The sequence below is a fragment of the Sarcophilus harrisii genome, chromosome 3, assembly GCF_902635505.1.
Source record: "Sarcophilus harrisii chromosome 3, mSarHar1.11, whole genome shotgun sequence".
Classification (NCBI taxonomy): Eukaryota; Metazoa; Chordata; class Mammalia; order Dasyuromorphia; family Dasyuridae; genus Sarcophilus; species Sarcophilus harrisii.
The window spans coordinates 261586924-261614778 of record NC_045428.1 but is presented as its reverse complement, the minus strand read 5'-3'; the positions used below and the strand labels follow the sequence as shown (position 1 = coordinate 261614778).

Below are 27855 nucleotides of genomic sequence, written 5' to 3'. Positions count from 1 at the left end.
ATCCATACTTAAGAGATTATAGATCCATCTGAATATAACAGAGTACTAGAAACTAGAGGCCAAGAAAATTTTAAATGTTACAAAAAATGGGGTAGCTAGGTGGCGCAGTGTATAGAGTACCAGTCCTGAAGTAAGGAGGACCAGAGTTAAAATCTGGTCTCAGACACTTAACACTTCCCTAATTGTGTAACCCTGCACAAGTTACTTAACCTCAAGTGCCTCGGGGAGAAAAAAAAAAAAGTTACAAAAAAAAAAAAAATTCTCTAGAAACTAAGTCAACAGTGTGATCTTTCTCAATATTGATTCATCAGTCATTCACAGAAATTAAGATTTATCATCATATCTTTTAAAAAGAATAATGTCCTTATTTTCTTTTCAAAAAGCTAAATTTATTCATGTTTTTGGCATTGTTACCTAAATTATATTTTCTTTTGAAAATAAGAAAAATAAACTTAAATCTAGGAAATTAATTGATGAATAAGTATGAACTCAATCAAAAAAAGAGAGAGAGAGAGAGAGAGATGAATTATGTGGTGACCAATTCCACTCCAACAAAATTTTGATTTAGTTTTTTTTTACTATATTTCCCAAATCAAAAACTGGTCTATCACAGCAAATTTGGGATTTCCTGTCATTAATCTACTTCTTAGAAATTCTACTCACAGAAAGTCAACTGCTAAGAAACCTCAAAAGGGAAAAAGAATATTTGTTCCATTTCACCCACATGACAGTATGCATGATAGATAGGCTTCCTGTCTCCCAGTTCCTATAATTTCTAATCAGGATCTTTATTAAACTCGGGATCCCATACTCCAAGAAGCAGATGTATACCTAAAACATACTTTTCAGTTTACAGTATCAAAACAACGGCAATTACTTCCTTACAATCTTGGTCCAAAGCCTTAATCTCAAATCAAAGGAGGCAGTCAACTATCAATTCTTTATATCTCTGTCCAAAACAAAATTAAGTGAAAATACTGAATGGATTAAAAAGTCATTTTTAGAATCATTAAAAAAATAAATAAATAAAACTAAAAACCTAAGCTACAGCAATAAAATTTAGTTGGCAAAACAAGAAAAAAATTTTTGCAAAGCTATAAAAGGAATGTGACACATAAGAAATCTTACCTTTGTTTTTTAATTGATAAGGACTTATCTAGGGTACTACACATCCAATCTGGAGCACCAAAGACCAAATTGTATGGATAACTCAAGAGCAAGAACACTGAATTACAAAGATTTTTTTTTCCATGTCTTGTTGGTGCTTTAAAAAATAAAAATAAATAAATCACTGTCACTCTATGACAAATAGCCTACCCAAAAAGAATCCTTATTTGTAAACAATAAATACAAGTTAAGCAAAATGTTATCCCAATACAATTATACTCTACAAATACATATACATGTATTTGCAGAGATTTAAACACATATATAAACAGCAGATATAATGGGAAAAAAAGTAATATATGTAAAAGGTTTTTATGTAAAGGAAAGCAGTCAATTATCATCCAGTGTACTAGAAATTTCAAAGGAACAAAATTTGGTTAAACCAGTTTGGCAATCATGTTGCCCTGCCTGGCATTTACTCCTGGCTACTCTTTGTGATTGAGAAGGAAAATGCAATCTATATAAAAAAGGTTAATACCAAGTCAAGACAGGCACCAATGGTTTTTTAGAAGTCTGGAGCTTCACAGAAAGTTAACAGAGATACTGCAGCTGCAAACTTGGCAAGCTACTGAGTTCCTGCTGCTCAGAGAGATGTGAAAGCTTTAAATAACTTCCGATAATGTTGCAGAGCAGCATCCAGCTTTAGTGCAGGTTTATTAAATTTTAATGACCCTACGCATAAAACCAAACTGAGGACCTTTAAAAGCCACAGAAATGAACTCAAGGTCTTTACATTTAAATGACACCATGCTGAGACTAGGTAGTTCTCTGGCACATTGGAGGGAACTATTTTACGTTCCCACAGTTTAGTATGCAACACTCAAAAAACACATACCTGAGAAGTGGCTAGGAAGTATCATTTCCCTAACTTATTTGTTGTCCTATAACCTTTCTCAAAATATTAGAGTTAAATGGGATCTTAGAAGTCATACTGCTCCAAGTCATTATTAATCAGAGAAGTGCAAATTAAGACAACGCTGAGATACCACTACACACCTCTCATATTGGCTAGGATGACAGGAAAAGATAATGCTGAATATTGGAGGGGATGTGGGAAAACTGGGACACTGATACATTCTTGGTGGAATTGTGAATACATCTAGCCATTCTGGAGAGCGATTTGGAACAATGCTCAAAAAGTTATCAAACTGTACATATCCTTTGATGCAGCAGCAGTGTTATTATTGAGCTTATATCCCAAAGAGATCTTAAAGAAGGGAAAGGGACCTGCATGTTCAAAAATATTTATGGCAGCTCTCTTTGTAGTGGCTAGAAAATGGAAATTGAATGGATGCCCATCAATTGGAGAATAGCTGAATAAATTGTGGTATATGAATGTTATGGAATATTATTGTTCTGTAAGAAATAACCAACAGGAGGATTTCAGAAAGGCCTGGAGAGACTTACATGAACTGATGCTGAGGGAAATGAGCAGGACCAGGAGATCATTATATACTTCAACAACAATATTATATGATAATCAATTCTGATGGATGTGGCTCTCTTCAACAATGAGATGAACCAAATTAGTTCCATTTGTTCAATGATGAATAGAACCACTTACACTCAGTGAAAGAACTCTAGGAAATGAATGTGAACACTACACAGCATTTCCAATTCCTCTGTATTTGTCTGCTTCCATTTTTGATTTCCTTTTCAGATTAATTTTACATTATTTCAAAGTCCTATTCTCCTTGTGCAGCAAAATAATTGCATGAATATGTATACATATATTGTATTTAATATATACTTTAACATATTTAACATGTACTGGTTTACCTGCCATCTGGGGGAGGGGATCGGGGAAGGAGGGTAAAAATTGGAACAGAAGATTTTGCAAGGGTCAATCCTGAAAAATGACTTATGTATATATCTTGTAAAGGAAAAGCTATAATTTAAAAAAAAAAAAAAAAAAGTCATCTATTCCATCAGTGTTAAACTCAAACAGAAATGGGGGTCAGGATTCCTATGGACCACACACTGACTTAGTTTTAAAATATAGTATTTTCTATTTTACTATATTTTTATTTATTTTGTTAAATACTTCCCAATTAATTTTAATCTGATTTGGCCGAGTATGCTGGGTTGTGTTTGTCATCTCTGATCTAATCCATTCTGTTCATGTTTAGACTCAAAGCAGTTAAATTACCTTGCCAAAAATCACAAAGTATTAAGTAGTAGTACTTAGGATTCACACCTGTATCACCTGACTCCAGTATTCTTTCCACTGTACCATGCTGCTTCTTGTGTTGATTATCTTAAATTTTTGGTAGAAGACATTCTGCCAACTTTTAAAGAACTTAATATCTAAAGTATATAATATTACATAATGTTACCATTTTTGAAGCTCAGGCAAACAAACGAACAAAAAATCCCAGGGATGGATCCTTGGGATCCTATACTCAGTTATCAGTGTAAAAAAACCTACAAAACAAAAAGGTTATGTTCACAGACTTAATATTTTTAAGTACTAAATGTTGGTAATGGGCATCAAGTTCATGCCATCTAATAATAGGCTAAATGAACTGAGAATATCTGACTTGAAGAAATCTTTGAGATGTTTTCAAGTAATTGAAAAGCTGTCAAATGGAAAAAGAAACTGCTCTGTTTGGCTCCAGAAGGCAAAACTAGAGTATTGAGTTTAAGTTGCAGAGGAATATCGATGGAACAAAAATTTTCCTAATACAAGTATTTATTAGGCACTTTTGTGTTAATTCTGTTCTAACAATAACATCTATCCAAAAGCAGAGTAGATGGCTTTGAGAAACTGGATTACCTTTCTCATTGAATGTTTGTCCAGCTAAAATAGAATGACAACTTATCAAATATGAGAGGATTCTTTTTCAGATACAGGTTCGATTAGACTCCTTATAAACTCATATTTTGTGATTCTGTGAGTTTAGTAGAAGGAAGAAATCAAGGCTAATGAGCTATTCAAAATTATACAGCTAAGATTCTTGAATAAACCCATAGAGTTGGTAGATGGAACTGGTAGAAGTTTCCTCATCTAAGAGTTCTCTATACCAATGAAATCACAATTCTAATTTCTATCCATACTGTTAGGTTGTAGAACTATGTACTTTCATTAACCATGGTTATGAAAAGATCCAATATGGGGTTTAAAAGGTGAACAAGGAAATGATTCAAATAATCATTTTTTTAGAACTTGGAAATCTTAGATATATTTTAAAGGTAAAGTAATGAGGAGACTAATAATAATGATGGTCCAGTGAGTGGGAGAGAATATGAAAGAAGTATCTATAGTACTAGGGAAGTATTTCCAAGTATTTAAATTATTCCCAAGTAAATATAATATTACTTTACACAAGGAGAAGTGATAGCTATGGTATTCTTGACAAAGTAGGTGACACAGTTATGACAAGGTCATTAGGGCTTTTAAGGAGCTAGAAAAATTCCAAACACCAAAGGGACCAGGATAAATGGTTAAAAAATATTATACTAATGATGATTACAGAAGGCAAAACTTATAACTCAACATGTTTCTTTAAGCAGAATTTAGACCATTATCCTAGTTAAGACATGAAAATTTTAAGAGTCAAAATCTTAAGTATTTCAGATCAAAGAACTCCAGAGTTAAAAGGGATTTTGGTGACCATGCAATCCAATTCATACCACCAAAGATTTCCACTGAAACATGTCTCCTTCTGTTTGACTTTTCCTTCTCAGGCTTCTTTGCTGGATCATTTATAACTCATTCCTTACATAAATGTACCATAAAGTTCTGTCCTAGTCTCTTGTCTCTAAATATTTTCTAAGCTTCAACTATTATCTTAATGAAGATAACTCCTATGTCTACGTATTTGCTATTTTATTTTAATACTATTTGCTATATACACTTGGCTTGATATCCCATATACATCTTAAATTCATGTTCAAGGGAGAATTCATTTCCCCTCATAAAATGGACCTCTCTCATTTCTTATTTCTATCAAAAGTACCATCATTCATTATGCTTATAACTCAGGAGCCATTCTCATCTCCGATACACTCCCTAAGTCTACTCAAAAACCAAGCTTTGTTATATCTATCTTTACAACTCTTACATCCTACTTCATCAGCCCTTCATCATTTATACTAGTGAAATAGCTTAATTAATCTCCCTGCCTTCAGTCTTTTTCCTCTTCAATAAATCTTTCTTTCACACAGCGTCAAACTGATACTCCTAAAGAACAGGTCTGATCATGCCACTCTTCTGCTCAAGATTCAATGGTTTTCTCTTTTACATGGCACCACTGCCATAAACTCAAGTATTTATTTCCCAGTTGTAACCAACTATATGGTTTGTTCTAAACTTTTCTTTTAGGTACAAGTTGTCTTCTTCCAGAACAGTTTTCATTGAATAGCAGCACTTTCAAAAATAATCACTACAATTCAAATGTCACTGGGGAATTTATCAACTCTCAATTATTTCAGTTGAAAACATTTTAATGATGAAAATCTTTTAATGGAGGGGAGCCAGTTCAGGACTGCCACTAACAAACTGAAAGGTGTCCATGGAAGTCTGAGCAGGAAACTACACCATATGAAAATCGGCTGAAAAAACTAAATTAAGAATAAGAAGAACATAAATACAAGGCCTAACTTGTGGAAGAAGGATTATATTTGTTTTACTTGGCCCTGAAAACTAGGAGCAAAGTTGGGGGGAAGGAGGAGTTGGGTTGATTTTTGTTTGCTATTAAGGAAAAAATAATAATCAGAGTTATTCAAAACTGGAATGGAAACCCCAGTAGGTATAGGTTACCCCTTACTAGAGTGCCTTCAAACGAAGATAGGATGATGCTTTGTTGGTAATGTTGTAGAAAAAGTCTTGTTTAGATTTAGGCTGGATTAGAGACTATTAAGGACCCATCCAAATGTAAAATTCCGTAATTCTTTTTTTCGATTTATGAAGTAACACAAGAATTTTTATCACCTAGCTGAATTTGCTTAAAACGTTTAAAAAGATGTTTACACATGAAACTGAAAATTATATACTATTTGCTATTCCTTCTAAATATAAAGTTATCATGTAATGCTTGTCTTTTTGTTATGCTATTTTTCCAATGACAATCAGTGACATAAGAAATATGGACATTATCAAAGTAGTATTTACAAGAAACCCTAGAGGAGTGATTCGTAACTTTTTTTCATTTCAATCAATTAATCAATCAATATACATTTATTAAGTGTACACTCAGTGCCAGGCACTGGGCTAAGGGTCATGAACTCTTTAGGCAATCTAGAGAAACCTATGTATTCCTTCCGAGAATAATTCTTAAATGCATAAAAGAAAATACACAAGATGCCAAAGGAAACCATTATGGTAAAATACATTTATCAAAATATTAAGAAATCAAATTTCTTTGATTAAGGTTAAGAACACTCACCCCACCCTCACTCCTTCTTAGAACTAAAACAATTCAGTATCCTTTAAAACTCAAAATCACAAAATATAAAGTCAAGCAAGGAGGGGTAAGGGAGAATGGAGAAGAGGAAAAAGACATCATTTTGGTTTTAATATAAAGAGAGGCAGTAGATGAGCTGAGATCAGGAAGAAAATCCCAGAGAACTTTCAAGTTCCTTCTAAATCAGTCTTTAACAAAAGTTTCATCATGTTTTTAAAGAGTAGAAATACTTAACTATGACACAATTAATGATATGAATTTTAACATTTCAAAAGTTATGACCAAACTGTGTTCTGGAAAATGCTATACCCATTTATTCCTGATCAACACTTATTTGTGAATTTCCACAAAAACAATTCCAATATGTATATTTGTACACATACATATATGTGCATGCATGCATGTTATGTTTATATATACATATGTATCTACATTAACTGTGTAAATGAATAAGTATATACACATATGTGTGTGTGTGTGTATGTATGTATGTAAAACCTTATTTAATAATGGTGAGGATGAGCAGTATATATTCTTTAAAGAACTCAATCCACCTTATTTATATTTTTAATCAACTGAAAAAGCAGACATTAAGCAAAATGCTTGTTCTTTAAAATTTTTCATGCAGAAACTGGATAATGGCACTCAAATAATTTGGTTTGATATCTTTTGAATTTCAGTAAGCTAGCATAAGATATATAAACACTATGTTTACTAGAACAAAGGATTTTTTTTTAATGACTTCATATGTAAGTATAAAGAAAATTTTTTAAATCTCAGGAAAATGATCAAAGGTATCTGAATATATATTAATTTTGTGTGAAAGTTTGAGTGGTATTTCACTCAATAAATGAAAGCTATTTTAGTAGAGATACCCTTCATTTCACCCCATAAAAATTATGCCAACTTTCCATGTAAACAGTATCATCTTAATTACTTTACTTGACACTCTTCACTAATACTAAAAGTCAATTCAATGGCAGTAAAGATAAGCATTTCTAGGGGCATAGTATGTGAGATGCAATATAAAAGATAGCTTTCTGTGTATGCTAGATGACAATTTTCCTGGAATGCAACTTAATGCCCATATGATAACTCAGAATAGTGACATAAAAGACTAGGTATCATTTAATTAAGCTTCTGGATATATACTGAATTTGGTTTTTTTCCCTCAAAATAAATGTACTTTACTTACTTATCGTGTCTTGTTTTTCAACCAAACTTGTTAGGAATATTAAATATCATCTTTCTCTTCATTTCACTTTGTGTCTTTAACTTAACATGAGGAAAAAATATGCTAATTACAATCTTAAATTAGCAGAATATTGGGCAAAGAATGCTGAATTTGGAGTCAGAAGACCTGAGGTTTACATCCCAGATCCCTCACATATGTGGGCTTTTTTTTTTTTTTGGGGGGGGGGGAGGAGAGGAGAGAAAAGTTTTGGGAAGGCAGGACACTTTACCTGTATGGGGCTCAGTCTGCTTGTCTACAAAATAAACGGCTTATACCGGATGACTCCTCAAGTCCCTTCTAGTTCTATATCATGATTGTATGACTTGGAGTTACATTTATTAAGTGATTATTACATGAAATGATTCATTTGATTCCTATCCCATTTGTATTGGGCACTTTTAATGAGATCTCTTTTAAATAGATAATAAAGGGCAGATAAATGGCACAGTAGACAGCACTGCACTTGGAATTTAGGAAGATTCATATGAATTCAAATCTGGCCTGCATACTTAATAGCTTTGTGACCTAGAGCAAGTCACTTAACCCCAATTGCCTTCAAAAGGGGGGGAAAAAAAGTAAATAAAAAATGTTCCAAATTAATTAATGGTCAAAAGATATGAACAATCTTGAAAGGGAAAAATCCAACCTACCAATGGCCACAAAGAAAAATACTCCAATCATTAAATCATATTTAAAAATGGAAAATATAATATGCTGTCAGTTTTTGTTAGAATACAAAAAAAAAAGATATAAATATAACTCAAATACTGGTAAACTAATGATCAACATGATTTCAAAACTCATGACTACAAGTAAGTGTGATATAACTAATTACTAAGTTTCTTGTTAATGTTTAGAGCTAATGTTTGAATTTATAGAATATTCTTGTTTTGAAAGATTTTCAAATTTAAAAAATTGACTGCTTTTCAAGAATTATATTATACTACATAAAAGATTTATGAAATTAAACATATAATACATTCAAAAATATATTTTATTCCTGACCCTAATCCTGAGCTATTCAATATTTTTCATCAAAAATTTGAGAATATAGTTACCATGTGATACTTAATATAAAATGTCAGAATTGGATATTTAAAAAAATTTTATGATTGTCACCTAAAACGATTAAGATGAAATTAATTGATATAAATATAAAAATTTCCAGGTAGATTTTTTTTAATCAACTTAACAAGTATAAGATGGAAGAAATTTAGCTGAATACTAGAATCAACTAAAGAAACTAATCAAACAGCTTTAGCAACGTTTCAACAGAAATCATTAGCATTTCTACATATTACCTACAAAGTCCAACAGCAAGAGACAGAAAGAGAAATTCCATTTTAAAATAACTATAGACAACATCAAATATGTGGGAGTCTACCTGCCAAGGCAAAACCCAGGAACTATATGAACACGATTACAAAACATTTTTCACAAAAATAAAGTTAGATCGAAACAAATGGGAAAATATCAATGCTCACGGGTAGGCCAAGCTAATATAATAAAATGACAATTCCACAAAAGTGAGTCTACTTATTCAGTGCCATACCAATCAAATGGCCAAAATATTATTTTACAGGCTCAGAAAAAATAATCACAAAATTCATCCAAAAGAACAAAAAGTCAAGAATTTCAAAGAACTAATTGAAAACAAAGTGCAAAAGAAAGTGGCCTACTTGTACCAGACCTAAAATTTTCCTATAAAGTGGCAGTCATTTGGTATTATAAGAAATGAGGGAGGGAGGAAAGGAAAGAGAGAAGGAGGGAGGAAGGGAGGAAGAAAAAGGAAGGAAGGGAGGAAGAAAAAGGAAGGAAGGGAGGAAGAAAAAGGAAGGAAGGGAGGAAGAAAAAGGAAGGAAGGGAGGAAGAAAAAGGAAGGAAGGGAGGAAGAAAAAGGAAGGAAGGGAGGAAGAAAAAGGAAAGAAGGGAGGAAGAAAAAGGAAGGAAGGGAGGAAGAAAAAGGAAGGAAGGGAGGAAGAAAAAGGAAGGAAGGGAGGAAGAAAAAGGAAGGAAGGGAGGAAGAAAAAGGGAGGAAGGGAGGAAGGGAGGAAGGGAGGAAGGGAGGAAGGGAGGAAGGGAGGAAGGAAGGAAGGAAGGAAGGAAGGAAGGAAGGAAGGAAGGAAGGAAGGAAGGAAGGAAGGAAGGAAGGAGATGAATCAGTAGAATAGGTTAGGTATACAAGTCACAATAGTCAATGACCATAATTATCTCCTATTTGATAAATCCATAAACTCCAGTTTCTGGAATAAATACTCCCTATTTAACAAAAATTGCTGGAAAAATTGGAAAATAATATGGCATAGATAACTAGGCATAGACCAACATCTCATACCCTATGAAGCAAATTAGGAGAGCAAGAGTTGATTTACCTACCTCAAATATTTGAAGAAAAGAGAAAATAAAAAATTGAGAATCGTAGGAAATGCAAAATTGATAATTATGATTAAATTAAAGTTTTTTCACAAGCAAAACCAATGCAACCAAGATTAAAAGGGAAACAAAAAGTTGGGAAACAGTTTTTACAGAAAGTGTTTCTGATAAAGTCCTCATTTCTAAAATATACAGAGAAAAGAGTCAAATTTTTAAGAATACAAGCCATGTCTCAATTAATAAATGGCCAAAGGAAGAAACTAAAGTTTTCTGTAGTCATGAAAACATGCTAAAAATCACTATTGATTAGAGAAATGCACAGCTATCATATTGGTTAAGATGGCAGGAAAAGATACTGATGAATGTTGGAGGGGATGTGAGAAAACTGGAACATTAATGCTATCTTGGTGGAGTTGTGAACTGAACTAACCATTCATTTATAGCCCAAAGGGCACCTCCTTTGACCCTGCAATGCTTCTACTAAATCTATATCCCAAAGAGATCTATAAGAGGGAAAAGCACACACAAATGCAAAAACATTTGTAGTGTCTCTTTTTGTGGTGGCAAAGAATTGGAAACTGAGGAGATACCCATCAAACTGGGTAATGTCTGAATAAGTTATGGTAAATGTGAATGTAACTGAATATTATTGCTCTGTAAGAAATGAAAAGCTGGCTGATTTCAGAAAAGCCTGATGTTAAGTGAAGTGAGCAGAATCAGAAGAACACTGTAAATAATAACAGCAAGATTGTGCGTTGATCAATTATGAAAGACTTAGTTCTCAGTATTACAGAGATCAACGACAATTGCAATAGACTTGAGACGGAAAATATCACCTGTATATAGAAAAAAAGCTATGGAGACTCAATGTAGATCAAAGCATACTATTTTAACTTTTTTTGTTGTTTCTTCTTTCTCTTCCATTTTTCCCTTTTGTTTTGATTTTTCTTTCACAGTATGATTAATATGGAAATATATTTTAAATGATTGTACATATAGAACCTACATCACATTGCTTATTGTCTTGAGGGAAGTAGGGAAGGGAGAAAAAAATATGGAACTCAAAAATCTTACAAAAGTAAATGTTGAAAATTATCTTTACATGTAATTGGAAAAAAATATTAAGTAAATAAAAAAAACCAACTCTGCACATCAAATTTTGAAAGTAGCACTAACAAGCTGGATGACTACCAATGGGTATTCACAGTAATCAAAATCATATCATAGGAGGATCAGTTAAATAATATGACATTAATGAACCTGAAGAAGAGAAGACTTAGGGGAATTTATTTTCATGAACATGTTCTGTTTACCTCAGAAGATTAAATTACATTGAATGAGAGGCGGTTCATAATAAGAGAAATTTGAAAATAGAAAGGGCTGTTTCAGCATACATTAAGTTCTCCAAGTGGATATGAAATGTCTTCTTAGGGATGTTAACAGTTTTTCAATAATGATTAGGTCCTCTTAACAACATTATTCTATGATCTGAAGCTAGTTCTGATTCTAACTGATAGACATACTAACACTAATACACACATAACTAACAGCACATACAAATGTTTTCATTTTATGCTCTTGAAACTTCAATAATTTAGAGTATTATGGCCAAGTTTAGCTTAAGCAAATACCTCACTTATTCTACTAATAAATCTCAAACAATTACAATCAAATAGACAACATTTTTTAAAGCAATGACAAGCATTATTGGATCTGATCTCACTGATGTGTGTATATTATCCATTAATATTGAGTACAAACTAGTCATACCTTCTCCTCTACAATTCTTCTCCCCCCAAAAGGTTCTCACCCAAAGTGATACCCTTCATTTAGGCTCTGCTGGTACCCATTCAGCACTCAAACTGACCATTTTTTTTGCCACATAACTAGTCTTCCTCCTCTGCAGTCATGCTTTTCCTGGTAATAAGTCTTATGCTACTTCTTGTATTCAGGTAATAATTAGAAATATGCCAGAGTTTACTGAGGCCTACCATGTACTTCTCCACTACTCTTTGAATCAGTTACAAGTTTGCTTTTTCAAAAACTGTTGTATTCCAAAGTCTGCAACCATAATAGCATTATCAGAAGAATATTAGTATCAAAAAGATGTGTGTTTTGTCAGGGAACAATCTGGGCCTATAAAAAAATACTACAAAATTTTGTAAATAAAATCCAGCTTATGAATTCTAAATTCTGGGCCTAGCTCATTGTCCATCAGTCCCATCCCAGATGAACATAATAATCTATCAGTTCAATGAATTAACCATTCAACTACCTGTCACTCTGTGGGAAATAAACATTTTAAATCAATTTATTTGCTTTTTTACTGAAGATTTTTAGACTAATCTGATAAATATCAATAATGCCCTGATTTGAAATTCTTACTCGATTTTTTTCTATTGTGTAGGATACTCCTAGTAGCAAAATTTCATATATCAGACTGGCAAATCATCATAAACACATATTCTTACAGTCTTGGAACAACAAAGAGGTTAAATAATTTGTCAAGAATCATGTGTTGGGGAAGGATTTGAATACAGGACTTTCAGAGTCCAGAGCCAGACTTCTATTCACTGTGTCACAATGCATTTCAACAATGTCCATAAAACATTGAAATATGGTTCTTGTATAATAGCAAAGTGAATTTAATTGGAGAAAATGCCTAATAATGTCAGAAGGCATTAAAGAATCTTAATTTGATATCAATGAAGGAGAAAAGATAAAAAGATTAAAGGAGTATATTTATTTACCTTATTTCCCAGCTACCTACATATCTTCTTTTATTTCCCTTTAAAGTATTAGTCTAATGTTTCATTCCTGAGGTGTAGGAAATCTCATGCTCCAAGCGCTACATGCCTGGAGTTACAGATAATTCTATATTTTCACTATGGGAGAATTTGTGATATCACTTTTAAATATTTCTAGACTTGTCATTAGAATAACAAGTTCAAGTCTCAACCCTGACATTTCTTGTGTCATCCCCAGAAAGTCACCATACCTCTGTAAACTGTACTTTCCTTATCTGCCTTATTGGAAGAAACCACTTTGTGGATTTCTAAAAGTGTTAATCTTATATAAATTATTAAAGGCAATATGGTTTAGTGGAAAGTTTGGCTTCACAGGACTTCGATTTAAATGCTAGCTCAGTTACTAATTAGCTGTATGGACATGGACAAGTCATTTAATCAATGTGAGCCACGTTTTTCTCATCTGTAAAAGTACCTAAACTCATAAAATTGTTCTGAAGCTCAAATAAGATAACATCTATAAAGTACTTTGCAACCTTATTTCACACTTCTTGAATTATTCTGAACTTTTAACTGTTAATCAACAATTTGTAACACAAAAAATTATTTTAAAATTAATTTATCTAAATATTGCATTTAGCATTAATTGTATTAGCCACAAAACTGACAAAGTAATTGGAAGCTCCAGTTAGAAACCTAGAAATCTTTACACAATAGTTTGTATAACAATTTAAATGAAAAGATTTAACATTTTAATGTAATTTAAAAAAGAAAGTCTTTTAGCTTTTTGGGTAGAAGCCTTGTGAAAGATCTATGGAATGATACCATAAACAATTACATAGGAGTCTGCATGAGGAACAAATACCCACACTAATGAGATCACGGCTGGATCAAAACCTGAGGCTGAAATGGAATAGGTTGGGTCCTTATATGCCTTAAATACTTAGAGAATTTCTGAAGCCCATACTGATGAATTACACAGATTACATATCAAAACACTTTTCTAATGCCTGGAAATGAGAACCACCATTACCATTTTCAAATACTAATCATGAGGCTCATCAGAATATGAACATAACTATCATTACATTAGGCTGCTATAGAATGGGGAAACAAACAAGGAAAGGAAACAATCTGTCATAGTTCTTGCAATGTTTAGTTCCATTTTTAGTGGATTTTTAGCTCAATTTTAGTTCAATTTAGTCTTCCATTGTCTTCTATGGGCATGAGGTTAGGCAATCAGTTATTATTACAATATTATGCTTCAAAGGTTCCTGCATAAATTAAGTATAAAGTATTCTCTGTAAAGTGAATGGAATGCATAACCTGATTCCTAAAGGTATTTATTAACAATATCTTATGAATAACATGCCTTTTTATTCAACAATTTATATGCTTTCCAAATTTTTGAATTAAAAAATGATAATTTTTACAAGTCCTAAACAAAGCATACTAATATATTTAGACAATTAAGAGGGTTTTAATACATTAGATATAGTTTAAAAGAAGCCAAGAATGTTAAATATAATCTTTAAATTACCTCTTTATAATTACACCTCTGGAATTCATTCAGGCTTTAAATGATACACTTGTTTGTAACCAGCATAATTTGATACTCTTATTATTAAGGAAAAAAATAGCTTTAAAATACATTAGTATCCAAATGTTGCCACAATAGGCAATAGGGAAATGAACAAAAAATACAATCAATAACAACATGACTTCCCTACAATGATTTTCAATTATTTTACTCTAGTCTTAATCATTTATTAAACGCTTTACTTACTGTGTTAGGTCACGTGCTAGGCATTAGAAATATAAACACAAAGAAATAATTTCTAGTCTCAAGAAGCTTGCATTCTAAAGAGGGAGATAGAAACAGTACATAAATAATAAATTCAAAGGGAATTAACAGTGATAAAAGTCAAGTTAGTCAAATATAAAAGAGAGAACAAAGAGTAGAAGCTGTTGGGATCAAAAAAGGCTTTATGTAGAAGATGATCACTAGTATCACTGCCTCTAGGTGGCAGAAGTGAAAAGGGTGTGCACCTCATATATGGTGTACAAAATCAAGAAATGGGGCAGTTGTATGTGAGAAACAGAGACAGAATAGTTGGACTGGATTACAAAGTATAGGAAGGAGAAGAAATGCATGAGGCCTGAAAAATAAATTGGGCTGGGTGGGGAGGTGGGAGCTTCACAATTGACAGTGTTTCTGTTTTATCCTAGAAACAATAAGGAGCAATCCCCTAGTTTACTGAGTAATGTTATGACATGTTGAGACCTGAGCTAAAGGAAAATCATTTTAACAACTGTGAAGACGATGGACTGGGGGGAAGTTTGAAGCAAGGAGAGTAGGGTAGAATGTGGTAAACAGTCAACAGTAAGATCAAAAAATAATCAAGAGATTTGGTCAGTAAGAAATCACTGGTCACCAGTTTCAGGTGAGTGATGAGATTAGAAGCTAGATTGCAAAGAGTAAGAAAAAGAAGAAAAGGAGGAGAAGCAAATTAGAGAAATGGAGGAAAGATATAGGTTAGTGGTGCATAGAACAATAATTTGAGAGAATGGTAGGGTCTAGTAAAGTTTTAAGGATAGGCCAGATGTGAAGGCATTAGGTAAGGTTAAAAATTAGAAATCTAGAAGAAATGATTGAGAGAATTTTACCGAAATTTACCAAAAAAGGAAAAGATGTGAACAAAATAGAAGGACTAGTCTTGGCAAAGAGAAGAGTCATTTAATAGTCAGAAACTGGGGGAAAGGAGTAGAGGATAATATCAAAGAGTTTTATGATGAAAACAAGAAGGAACCCTTGTTAATAAGCATTAGCAGTAATTTAAGTATCTTCCATCATAGGTTATAAAAATACAGCAAAAACTCCAAAAGTCAGAAGCAAAATTAGATATATATATGTGATAAAAGAAGAAAATATATACATTACAAAATAAACATGATAAAATAACAAATTCCAAATTTATTTGAAAACACTTGCAAGGAATAGTAGAAATGAGATTATTTCATTTATGGTAAATCTCAGTCTAATCAATAACATTTGACTTACCATTAAAAATGAGATAGAATAAATATTGTAACTCATGTTTCAAAAAATGTCTTAATTTCAGACTCTTTCTTTATAGACTGTCTTAACTATCCAGTGATCTACTGAGTGCCTATATCAAACCAAACATCAGATTAAAAACACTTCTATAGATTACCCAATATTATAAGTTTAACATAACAACCAGTCTCTAGTTTACAAACAGAGTATCTTCCAAAAGTTTCTTGGAAAGACAATTGTTTGGAGCTCATCACTCATTTTCCCACAGAAACAATAATGCACATAGATAGTTAAGATTTCCAGGGGTTATTCCACAAAATTTCCTTAATCTACAGAGTACCTGAAATGATACAATCAAAATATTTATTAAGTACACACTACTACATGCAAAGCATTATGTTCAAAAATGAGGAATCAAGAGATTGGAAAAGAAATGTGCAGTTCTGTTTGTAAGAACATACAAGAAAAAATTTCAGAGTTCTAACTTGGGAAACCAGAAATATACCTCATCTCACTATAGTGTCTGGCAGCTACATATCATTTCCTACACCTGAGACAGTGAAAATTGAGAATCCCAGAGCTCAAAGTCAGTAATAGCAGAGTTCCAAAAGAGTGAATAACTAGTAGGGAATGATACTAGCAGACTCAAATAAGGGCTCTTTAAGATCAAAAGTGAAAAATTAAAGTATGGGTTTTAGTCTGAGGAATATCAAAGCTCTGAGATCTAAAGTTTAAAAGGGAGTAAAGAATCAGCAATGAAAGCAAGATAAAAAATGGTGTAGAGAGAACAGAAAACAATGTGATGTACGCTCAGTGTTTGCCATTCCTTGTGGCCTAAACTGGAGGAGGATAACGGAGCAGAAAAAAGTGGGAGAAAAACAAGCTCTAGGTTGAAGAAAAATTATTTTCCATGTCTTTCTTCTTCTCCCAATCACCTTCTAATATATGCTGGAAGGGTAAGACAATGTCAGGAGAATATCCAGACAGCAGCAGGATTTATTATAAGTTTAAAAAAAAAAAAAAAAAAAAAAAAGGAGAGGTTGTTATTAAAAGAGGAGAGAATGTGCAGCATGAAAGAAGCAATTCCTGTGATCAGCTTGCTGAGTGATACATATCAGAGATCTTCAGTTAGGCACCTGCAAATTAGGGTTTTGCCAATATAATACATCCAAAATCACTGTATGTCTTAATATCACACAAAATCTCACAGTTGGAAGTTACTTTAAGTGCCAATCCTATATGAATCAGATACCCTTTACAACATACCTGGATAAAACTTCCAGAAAAGGAAATCTCACTACCTCCTAAAGGAATTCATTGCCCCTTTAAACAGCTTTGTTTTCCTCAGGTTCATAGATTTAAAAATACAAAGCATCTTAGAGGTTATCACTTTAATGTTGAACCTTAAAATTCCTCTAGACATTTTTTAGCATTTGTTCCCAGTTCTGCCCTGTGAGGCCTAGGAAGAATGAGACAGATATGTTTTACTTCCAAAAACCTGACTTTTTTGGTATATGTTTTATCTAGTTATTTAAAATAAATTTTTCTGGTAATATCAGGAACTTAAGGTTATGTTATGTGGTCTGTGGAAAAAAATTAAAACTAACATCATATCATCTGAATAACCTATTATATCATCTGAATATTTGTAGTGTTTTAATGATTTTTCTTATTTTCACCTATATTTTGAAACAGAAAAATTACAAAAATAAAAAGATGGTTCCATAGCACATTTTCTAGTCAATTGGAAATGCTATAAATCAATTCAGAAAGTTTGTCTTATAAGCATTTCCATTATTTTAAAAGATAGCAACATTTAAAATATTTACTCAATTATCATATTATCCTTATATGTAAACCAACAGATATGGCCTTTTTCTAATCATTTATTTAGAAATTTCTCTAACTGTATAAATATGTATACATATATTGTATTTAGTATATACTTTAACATATTTAACATGTGTGGGACTACCCCATCTAAGGGAGGGGGTGGAGGGAAGGAGAGGAAAAGTTGAAACAGAAGTTTTTGCAAGGGTCCATGTTGAAAAATTACCCATGCATATGTTTTGAATATAAAAAGCTATAATTAAGAAAAAAAAGAAATTTCTCTGTCAAGTATAATAAAAACACACTAATTAAAACTTATAGGAAAAATTTAACCTTAATTTTAAAAGTTACAGCTTTTAAAACAATTACATACTTGAGATGAGATATATATAGCCTACAACAGATAAACTGTCCTTAAGAATAAGCAATATAAAAACAGGGACACTGATATATTGTTGGTGGAATTGTGAACACATCCAGCCATTCTGGAGAGCAATTTAGAACTATGCTCAAAAAGTTATCAAACTGTGCATACCCTTTGATCCAGCAGTGTTTCTACTGGGCTCATACCCCAAAGAGATACTAAAGAAGGAAAAGGGACCTGTATGTGCCAAAATGTTTGTGGCAGCCCTGTTTGTAGTGGCTAGAAGCTGGAAAATGAATGGATACCCATCAATTGGAGAATGATTGAGTAAACTGTGGTATAGGAATGTTATGGAATATTATTGTTCTGTAAGAAACGACCAGCAGGATGAATACAGAGAGACTTGGAGAAACTTACATGAACTGATGCTAAGTGAAATGAGCAAAACCAGGAGATCATTATATACCTCAACAACGATACTGTATGAGGATGTATTCTGATGGAAGTGGATTTCTTCGACAAAGAGAAGATCTAACTCAGTTTCAATTGATCAAGGATGGACAGAAGCAGCTACACCCAAAGAAAGAACACTAGGAAATGAATGTAAACTGCTTGCATTTTTGTTTTTCTTCCCGGGTTATTTATACCTTCTAAATCCAATTCTCCCTGAGCAACAAGAGAACTGTTTGGTTCTGCACACATATGTTGTATCTAAGATCTACTGTAACCTATTTAACATGTATAGGACTGCTTGCCATATGGGGGAGGGGGTGGAGGGAGAAAAGGGAAAAATCGGAACAGAAGTGAGTGCAAGGGATAATGTTGTAAAAAATTACCCTGGCATGAGTTCTGTCAATAAAAAGTTATTAAATAAATAAACAAATTAAAAAAAAAAAAAAAACGAATAAGCAATATATACTTCTTACTTCCTAACCTTAGCATATTCCGTATTTCCAAAAGACTCAGGGCACAGGTCCAAATGTTTGCCTAATCTATTGGATCTGGATCCTGTTAGGTCCTTTATCAGTTCTTTTGGAACTTCCCAGCTAGGTAACAAGACTATAGGTGAATCCAAATGAATAAAATTCAGGTACCAGTCACTTGCCATCCTTTTCCTGTTTCCTGCTACAAATTCCACCCAGACATGAAGCATATTTTGAGATGAAGTCATATATCAGAGAAGCAAAAGCAGAAACCAGTGAAAAGATAGTAATGGATTAATGCCCAACAATCACAAGTAATTTGGTCAGTTTTGCCCACAATTGGCTCAAAACCCAGGGACCTTTCCCACCATTAACTCTTAAAGAGGTCCTGTCAAATTCAGCTACTATATCTTCTAAAACTGAGGGTGTGAGTTTGAAATTTTTCCAATAAAGTCCAAGAAAGAACCAAAAGAGAAGCACGTTGCCAGCTATTAAGTATTTCACTGGCTAGAGTAGATATGATTAAATTATCTTAAGTGCAAATTCACAAAATTCAAAAAAGCTACTATTTTTGTTACATAATCATTTTGTCAGTTATGCAATTTAAATTATTGTGTAGAACAGATGAAACAAGGCATTTGATCGTTACCATATCACAGGCATAGGTAAATAAGAAGCAAAAAAGACCAGCATCTTTCAATGATTTTAGGTTTCAGATATGTACCAACAAAGAATCTTTAGATCAGTTCTATAAAAATCCTTTTACTAAAAAATTTGTGTATCAAACTTCTCTGATAAGGGCCTGGTATCCAAGATACATAACAAGTTAACAAATAAAAATTTAAGGCAAATAACCATTCCTTAACAAATAAGTGGTCAAAGGATATGAACAAACAGTTCTGAAAAGAATTGCAAAGTATTAACACCCACATTAAAGAATGTTCCAAATCAATAATAAAAAGAGAAACACAAATCAAAAAAGAGAAACAAAACTTAAGGTTCCACCCCTCCTACAAATTAACAAGGATGTCAAAAAATGGCAAAAGCCAATATTAAAGAGATTGTGGGATGATAGGCACACTAATGTATTGCTGATGGAGTTATAAATTGATATAACCATTTTGGAAAGCAATCTGAAATTAATCCAAAAATAGTATCTTAGGTATCCATAACTTTGACCCAGAGATTACATTACTAGGTTTATTCCCCAAAGAAGCCATTGATTAAAAAAAAAAAAAAAGTCCCTAGATAGACCAAAATGTTTTATAGAAGCACTTTTTGTGAAAGTAAAGAATTGGAATCAAAGTACACAGTCATCAACTGAAGAATAACTAAAAGAAGAAAAAAAAACTATCATCTGTAATGTAAGAATAATGAATACGATGAATACAGGAATGGATGTTAAGATACATATGAATTGAGACAGCCCAAAGTAAGCAAAGTCAAGAAAACTATATACAATGACTACATCAATGTAACTGAAGAAACTACTACACACCAAAAGTGAATGTAGCAAAATTATAAAGATTAAGCAAGACTTGAAAAAAGATTTATGAGAGGACACTGCCAAATCACCACTTCATGGAAGTCCATAAGTGTTTTACACAGCACATATTTTAGGAAATTTTCAATGTTATTGATTGATTATGCTAAATTTTTTCTTTCTTTTTTTTTTTTTTTTTTTTTGCTGTGATCTTTTAAAAATACTATTTATTATATATGGGATGGCTCTCTGGAAGGGGAGGAAATAGTAGGGAAAACCATTATCATGTAAAAAACAAAAAAAATCATAAAAACCCATTAAAATTTTTTTCTATTAAAATCATGTATCTTCTTATCTATGTAACAGACACAGACTTGAAAACATTACTTTTTTTGTTAACCACAATAAAATTTCATTTTCTATAGAACTATTGCAAAATATAATTCTGTATACTTGATGAGATAATAATTGTGGGTGAGGCCTCCAATAGGAAGTGATCTAGGAATGACAGAGTATAGATTCTCATAATTATATTATCAACACCAGAATAAATTTCTTTTTTGGGGATAAAATTAACCTAAACTAAAATGTGATTATTTCCTTGAAGTGAATAACTTTGGGAAAATATGTGGATCCTGTTAAGAGAAAAAAAAAAAAAAAAATCAACAGCATTACATGTTTACTTGAATAAGCCAAAACAGAAAGACCTTCTCAACAAATTTCAATGTGTACAAGACAACCTAACAGATTTACAAAGATAAAATTTCACAATAGGTTTCACTTCGCAAATTCTGATGCTTCCATGTCAATAGTACATTCTTTCTGCAATCTTTATACCTTTTTTTATTCATTTCTAACATTTTCCATTTTTGCTATAAATAGCTGACTTCTAAAGCAAGAAATTCATTTTGCCTTCTTGCAAATGCTAAGGAAAAAATAAGTGCACGTAAATATTCTGTTCTAGCAAATTATTAGCTTTTCCTACTAATTCCCAAAACTGTATGTGTCAGGGTTAAATATCAAAACTTACTAAAATAGATTAAAATAGATAATAACAAATATCACTGATGAACATGCTAAATTGAGACTTATCAATATAAAAGTGAATTTTTAAAGAATATCTAGCTTTTCTTTTAAATTATTTAATATATTAAATGCCTCAAAATATTTAAATAATGTAAACTTTAGGTATGACGTATAATTCTGTACTTTGTGTAAATATTAATAAAGTCATAAAATTCAAAATAGAATCTCAATCAAATCTCCTGAAATCCTGTCTATAGTCTTGTAATCTTTTTTTTTTAGGTAAATGAACTAAATAATAATGCAATTAGCAAATATTCACTTCTGCTCTCTATTTCCCTCACTTATTAAGTTACCTTTTTTGGAAAACACTTTTTATTTACAGTTTAGTACCATCATACCGTCCAAGTCCTCCCTAATATACACAATGAATGAATGTATAACGCATATCACTATCAGACCTATCCAGATCCCTAAAAGAAGACAATTAGATAGATCCTTCCTCAATAAAGCTTAGGATGAATGAAAGAGTTGGTAGTGAAATGGAAAGATCATCGACTATGTCCAAACCCAGTCTCATCCCCTAGGCTAGTTGCAAGCACCACTACTATTCCAATTACCTTCCTAACTCTCCTAAATACACATGCTGGATAAATATGCATGCTCAAAACCTGCAAGGGAAGCAAATCTATTCTTTACTGAGGATAACCAAGCCCTTCCTCAGGAATGCTCATTCTTCAGAAAGTAGGAAGGAGAGATTTAAGGAGAAAAGCTAAAACAACCTATAGCGTCTCTCCCTCCCCCGCCCCCCCCAAGCCATTATTCCAAGCCAGAGGCAGCTACAGAGACAAACCCCAAGGCAAACATTACTACTATGGTTGTTGTTACTACTACTACTACTACTACTACTACTACTACTACAGCTACTATTATGACACCTTCATAACTCCCCTTAATGCACTGAATGAAAGTGTAAGGAGCATCAACAAAATGCAAGCAAAGCGGTCAATCTTGGAACCTGAGAAAAAAGGCCCTTCCGAAAGCTTGTTCTCAGAGGGGGGTACGGTGAGCGAAACCGCCAAACACTCCACTCCCCTCCACCCCTCACCCCGCCCCGACTTTCCAGTCTCCCTCCCACTACACCTGCACCCAGCCTTCCCAGCTCCAAGCCCGAATCCTGCGGGCCGAGCAGAGGATGCAACCGGGCGGGCGAGCTCCCGCGGCCGCCACGATCTCCCCGGCACGGCCCCTGGGTCCCAGAGACAACACCCCCCTCCAGCTCCCGCAGCCCCCGTCTGGGCCCCAGCAAGTGAAAGGGGGCGGACTCGGGGCCTCGCGAGGTCTCTCACCCAGAGCGGTCGCTGCTGCTGCTGCTGCTCCTTCTCCGAGTCCCTCTCTCCCGCAGCGCGGGCGCCCTGGGCTCCTTCCTGCCGGTCCCACCGGTGCCGGGCCCCGCGGGCGGGACCAACGTCGCCTCTCAGCCAGGCTAGGGGGTCCAGACAAGTGCAGCTTCTCCTCCCCCTTGGGTTCCGCCCCCCCGCGCCTATCTCCCACCACCACCCCCGCGGGGCGCGCGCACGCACGGGGGCCCCCACCCCGGGAATCCCGGGGAACAGAAGCGAGCGAGCGAGCGCCCGCGCGCATAGAGCAGCAGCAGCAGCAGCCGCCACGGGCGCCGCCGCCCCCTTTCCTGCCTCCCACCCTCCCCCTCCTTGTATTTCCTGGATCCGGCCTTTACGCGGGGTTGGCAAATGAAGCGACGGGCTTCCAGAGCTGCCGCCCAACACAACGAGTCGCCAGCTACAAAGATGGCGCCGGCGGGGACCGGGAAGGGCGATCTCGCGAGAGTTGTTGGAGGAAGGGTGATGGACAGGAAGAAGATGCTGGGAAAAGCTCGGAAGCCGAAACCTGATCGGATTGGCCCAGCGGCAAACGCGTTTTCAGCATCGGAAATAAGTAATAGAAAGGATAGATATTACGCATGCTCCAAGTTTTGCACATGCTCAGAACAACTCTTCTGCATCCGTGTTGTAAGAGTGTGATCGGATCCTCTCTTCGGTTATTCACTTTTTCCTGCGCAGGAGTAGAGATGAAACGGGAGGGCAAGAACTTCAATGGCAACTGGAAAAAGTTTCAGGAGCCACTGCAGAGTTAAAAGTTCTTGAGCACCGCTTCCCTGCGACACTTGGGCTTTTTATTTGACTGCCCACTTCCCCAGGAGTCAGCAGATTCTGCAGACCGTTCCTTGGAAAGAGCTGTGTTGTCGGCTCTTGCCTCTGTCAGGGTATTGGCCCAGCCCTCATCTTGTGATCGTGGAATTTTTGGAAGGGAAATCTGGAGGTCACTTGCAACTTCCCACCAAAGAAGTGGCTTTTTTGATTCCTCTACTCCTCTTCCCCTACTTGCTCATCCAGTTTCACTTTCTTAATCATCCATTGGAAAATTCTTAGTCCCTTAGCATTAATTCCATTAGCTATCTCCTCCTAGCTATTCCTGGATTATTATATAAATTTCCTAACTGGCTTCCTTCCCTGTGATCTCTCATTCCTCCAACTGATTCTGCCGGTCCACAGTTTAAAAGGCAAAAGGCGGCTCTTTATTCCATTAGCTATCTCCTTAATTCAGAATCTAGCTATTCCTGGATTATTATATAAATTTCCTAACTGGCTTCCTTCCCTGTGATCTCTCATTCCTCCAACTGATTCTGCCGGTCCACAGTTTAAAAAGCAAAAGGTGGCTCTTTATTCCATTAGCTATCTCCTTAATTCAGAATCTAGCTATTCCTGGATTATTATATAAATTTCCTAACTGGCTTCCTTCCCTGTGATCTCTCATTCCTCCAACTGATTCTGCCGGTCCACAGTTTAAAAAGCAAAGATGGCTCTTTATTCCATTAGCTATCTCCTTAATTCAGAATCTAGCTATTCCTGGATTATTATATAAATTTCCTAACTGGCTTCCTTCCCTGTGATCTCTCATTCCTCCAACTGATTCTGCCGGTCCACAGTTTAAAAGGCAAAAGGTGGCTCTTTATTCCATTAGCTATCTCCTTAATTCAGAATCTAGCTATTCCTGGATTATTATATAAATTTCCTAACTGGCTTCCTTCCCTGTGATCTCTCATTCCTCCAACTGATTCTGCCGGTCCACAGTTTAAAAAGCAAGGCGGCTCTTTATTCCATTAGCTATCTCCTTAATTCAGAATCTAGCTATTCCTGGATTATTATATAAATTTCCTAACTGGCTTCCTTCCCTGTGATCTCTCATTCCTCCAACTGATTCTGCCGGTCCACAGTTTAAAAAGCAAAAGGTGGCTCTTTATTCCATTAGCTATCTCCTTAATTCAGAATCTAGCTATTCCTGGATTATTATATAAATTTCCTAACTGGCTTCCTTCCCTGTGATCTCTCATTCCTCCAACTGATTCTGCCGGTCCACAGTTTAAAAAGCAAAGATGGCTCTTTATTCCCCACACCATGAAGTTTAAGCTCTTCTACTTAGCTTATAGATGAATGGAAAGTACACTAAATTAATAAATGTTTTTACTCCACCAAGTATAGCTAAGCAATGGTAGAGAATTCAAACACTAAATCCCAGTTTCTAAATTTGCAAGGAAATTTAGTGTGATATAAAAGATTGTGTGCTAACTTGCACCACCTACTTCAGCAAATTGTGAGGAAAGTAAGTTCTGTTCTTCAAAAAAGTTTGCTCTCACAAATGACTATCTTTTTACATTCATGTATGTCTAAAGTGCATATTTCCTTTACCTCACTTGTGCCTTAAATTTTCTTCAGCTAACAAACTTGAATGGATAGATGAGATGTTTTCCTCTGGGCAAGCTAAATGGCAAATGAGGTTAGGACTGGAGAGTCCCTTCTCCCTTCTCCCTCTACAAGAGTCTCCTCCACAAAGTACCCCTGAGTTTACGTTTCCTTGAACTTAACTGATGTCCTTAGGGTTTAGCTATTTAATGTACTATAAAAGTGTGTCCAATTACTTTTCATCCAATGAAATTTCTTCCTTTAATTCAGTCTTAAGGAATTATTCACATCAAGACTTGATGCATCTTAACCCTTAATTTAACCACCTAATTCTGGGATTTCTGGGCTAAGAGATTGGTCAGATCAACTTCCTTGCAATTACATATTTTGACAACTCTCTGTCATCAAAATCAAGAGGAGAGAGCAGTTAACTTAGCAAAAAACAGGCAGCAACAATCCTAACAAATCAATTAGCTATACCCCTTATTCTGCAGCTGAAGACAGGCAACATATAAAGTAGGAGATGTTCAGGGCTCTGGAATGTCATTCTTAAACCAGCCCTTTTTTCATGACTATAGAACTAAGTATATTGGTTAGAAAGAATAAAAAGGAAGAACAAATAGGTTATGTGATATTTATATTAAACATATAGCTGAGGGGTGGAAATCTGGGGTTTCTAATTGGGGTATCCATGTTTGTGTTTCCCTGGCTAGTATGTATCAGAAAATCATATGGAATCAAAATTGAAAGGGACTTCACTAACCACCTCATCCAATCCTTAACTGAACAAAAAACTTCTACAAATGACAAAGTGCTTACCCAACTTGACCTATTTAACTAAGCTATTGACCTATGTTGTATAATTATGATGACCAAGTTAGTCCTCAGAGAAGAATGGAAAATACACCTACATCCCTTCATTGCAGAAGTAAAGGAAGTGGTTGTGAAATATTATGCTTACTGTCAGACATGATTGATGTGTCGGTGATTTTCTAGAATGCTATTTTTCTTTTTCTTTTTTTTTTTTTTTAAGAAAATCATTATCATAAATGGAATTCACCAGATGTGGAAGATGGATAGTGATATTTAGAAAGAATTCACTGTTAAAAATGTTTTAATAATAAAGAACCAAAAACAGTTCCCTGAAGCACTTTCTTTCTTGAACTGTTGATAATTTCTCTTTGTATCTGGCCTTTGGATCACTTAAGAATCTGTTTGCTTAATTGTACCATTCTCTATACTATCTCTCTCCCTCTTTCCCACAAAAATACTATAAGAGACCTTGTCAAATGCTTTGCTAAGAACCTAGTTTGGGAAACTATATTCACAGCTATCTCTAGTTTTACCAATTAAGTAATCTTGTCAAGAAAGGAAACTGCCTTGTCTGTGTGTTCTACCATGTTCTGTTTGGAAGCTGGGCTTCAAAACCATGCTTTGAACTCATTTCCTAGATATTCCTATAATAAGAAGTTCTAGAATCTTCCCAAGTATCAAAGACAATCTTATTTAATTGTATTTGGCAGATTGTACTTTTTTCTCTCCTATAAACTGGAACTTTTACCTTTCTCCAATACTGTGACACTGCTTCCACTTTCCATGGTGCTTTTTTTCTCTTTTTAAAAACTTTATTTATTTATTTAATATTTTAATGTTTCCCTACTTACATTTTAAACAATTTTTTTATTTGTTTTTAAAACTTTGAGTTCCAGATTCTTTTCCTTATCCCCACCCCTAGCCCCCATTAAGAAAGTACATATGAAGTTAAGCAAAACATTTTCATATGATCTTTCAAAAATAATGAACAATCTCTCAGCAATCATATCCGCCAATCCTTTCAGTATTCTTGACTGTAGTTCATCTGGGCTTACTGACTTTAATTCCTCAAGAACAACTTTGTTGTAGTTGATCAATCCTTTCAGTAATGTTGAATCTTTGTGACCCCCATGGGCTTCCCTTGGCAAACCACTAAAGTGTTTGCCATTTCCTTTTCTAGGAAAGAAATTTTAAATGATTTGCCCAAGGTCACACAACCAGTAAGTGGATGAGACTGGATTTAATATCAGGTCTTTTTGTGTTCTATTCATTGCACCATCTAGATGCCCCAAGTCATTCTGAAATTTAACATCCCCAATACAATTCTCACAAGGCCATACAAAATTTTTTTGGTGATTTCCCATTAACTATTCCTACTTCCATTTCATCATATCTTTTTAAAATCTGAATTTTTTTTCTTTTTTTTTTATTTAATAGCCTTTTATTTACAGGTTATATGCATGGGGAACTTTACAGCATTAACAATTGCCAAACCTCTTGTTCCAATTTTTACCTCTTACCCCCTCCCCCCTCCCCCAGATGGCAGGATGACCAGTAGATGTTAAATATATTAAAATATAAATTAGGTACACAATAAGTATACATGACCAAACCGTTATTTTGCTGTACAAAAAGAATCAGACTCTGAAATATTGTACAATTAGCTTGTGAAGG

General features: G+C 34.3%; 1 protein-coding gene across 2 annotated transcripts in view; it reads right to left on the bottom strand.

The window, feature by feature from the left end:
• TAB3 (TGF-beta activated kinase 1 (MAP3K7) binding protein 3) overlaps positions 1-23177 on the bottom strand; it is an 89990-nt gene extending 66813 nt beyond the window's left edge. For both annotated transcript variants that reach the window (XR_004232948.1, XM_003763482.4), the window contains exon 1: positions 22957-23177. The gene's annotated coding sequence lies outside the window, so the exon portion shown is untranslated. The remainder of the gene's footprint in view (positions 1-22956) is intronic.
• Positions 23178-27855: the final 4678 nt, after the last annotated feature.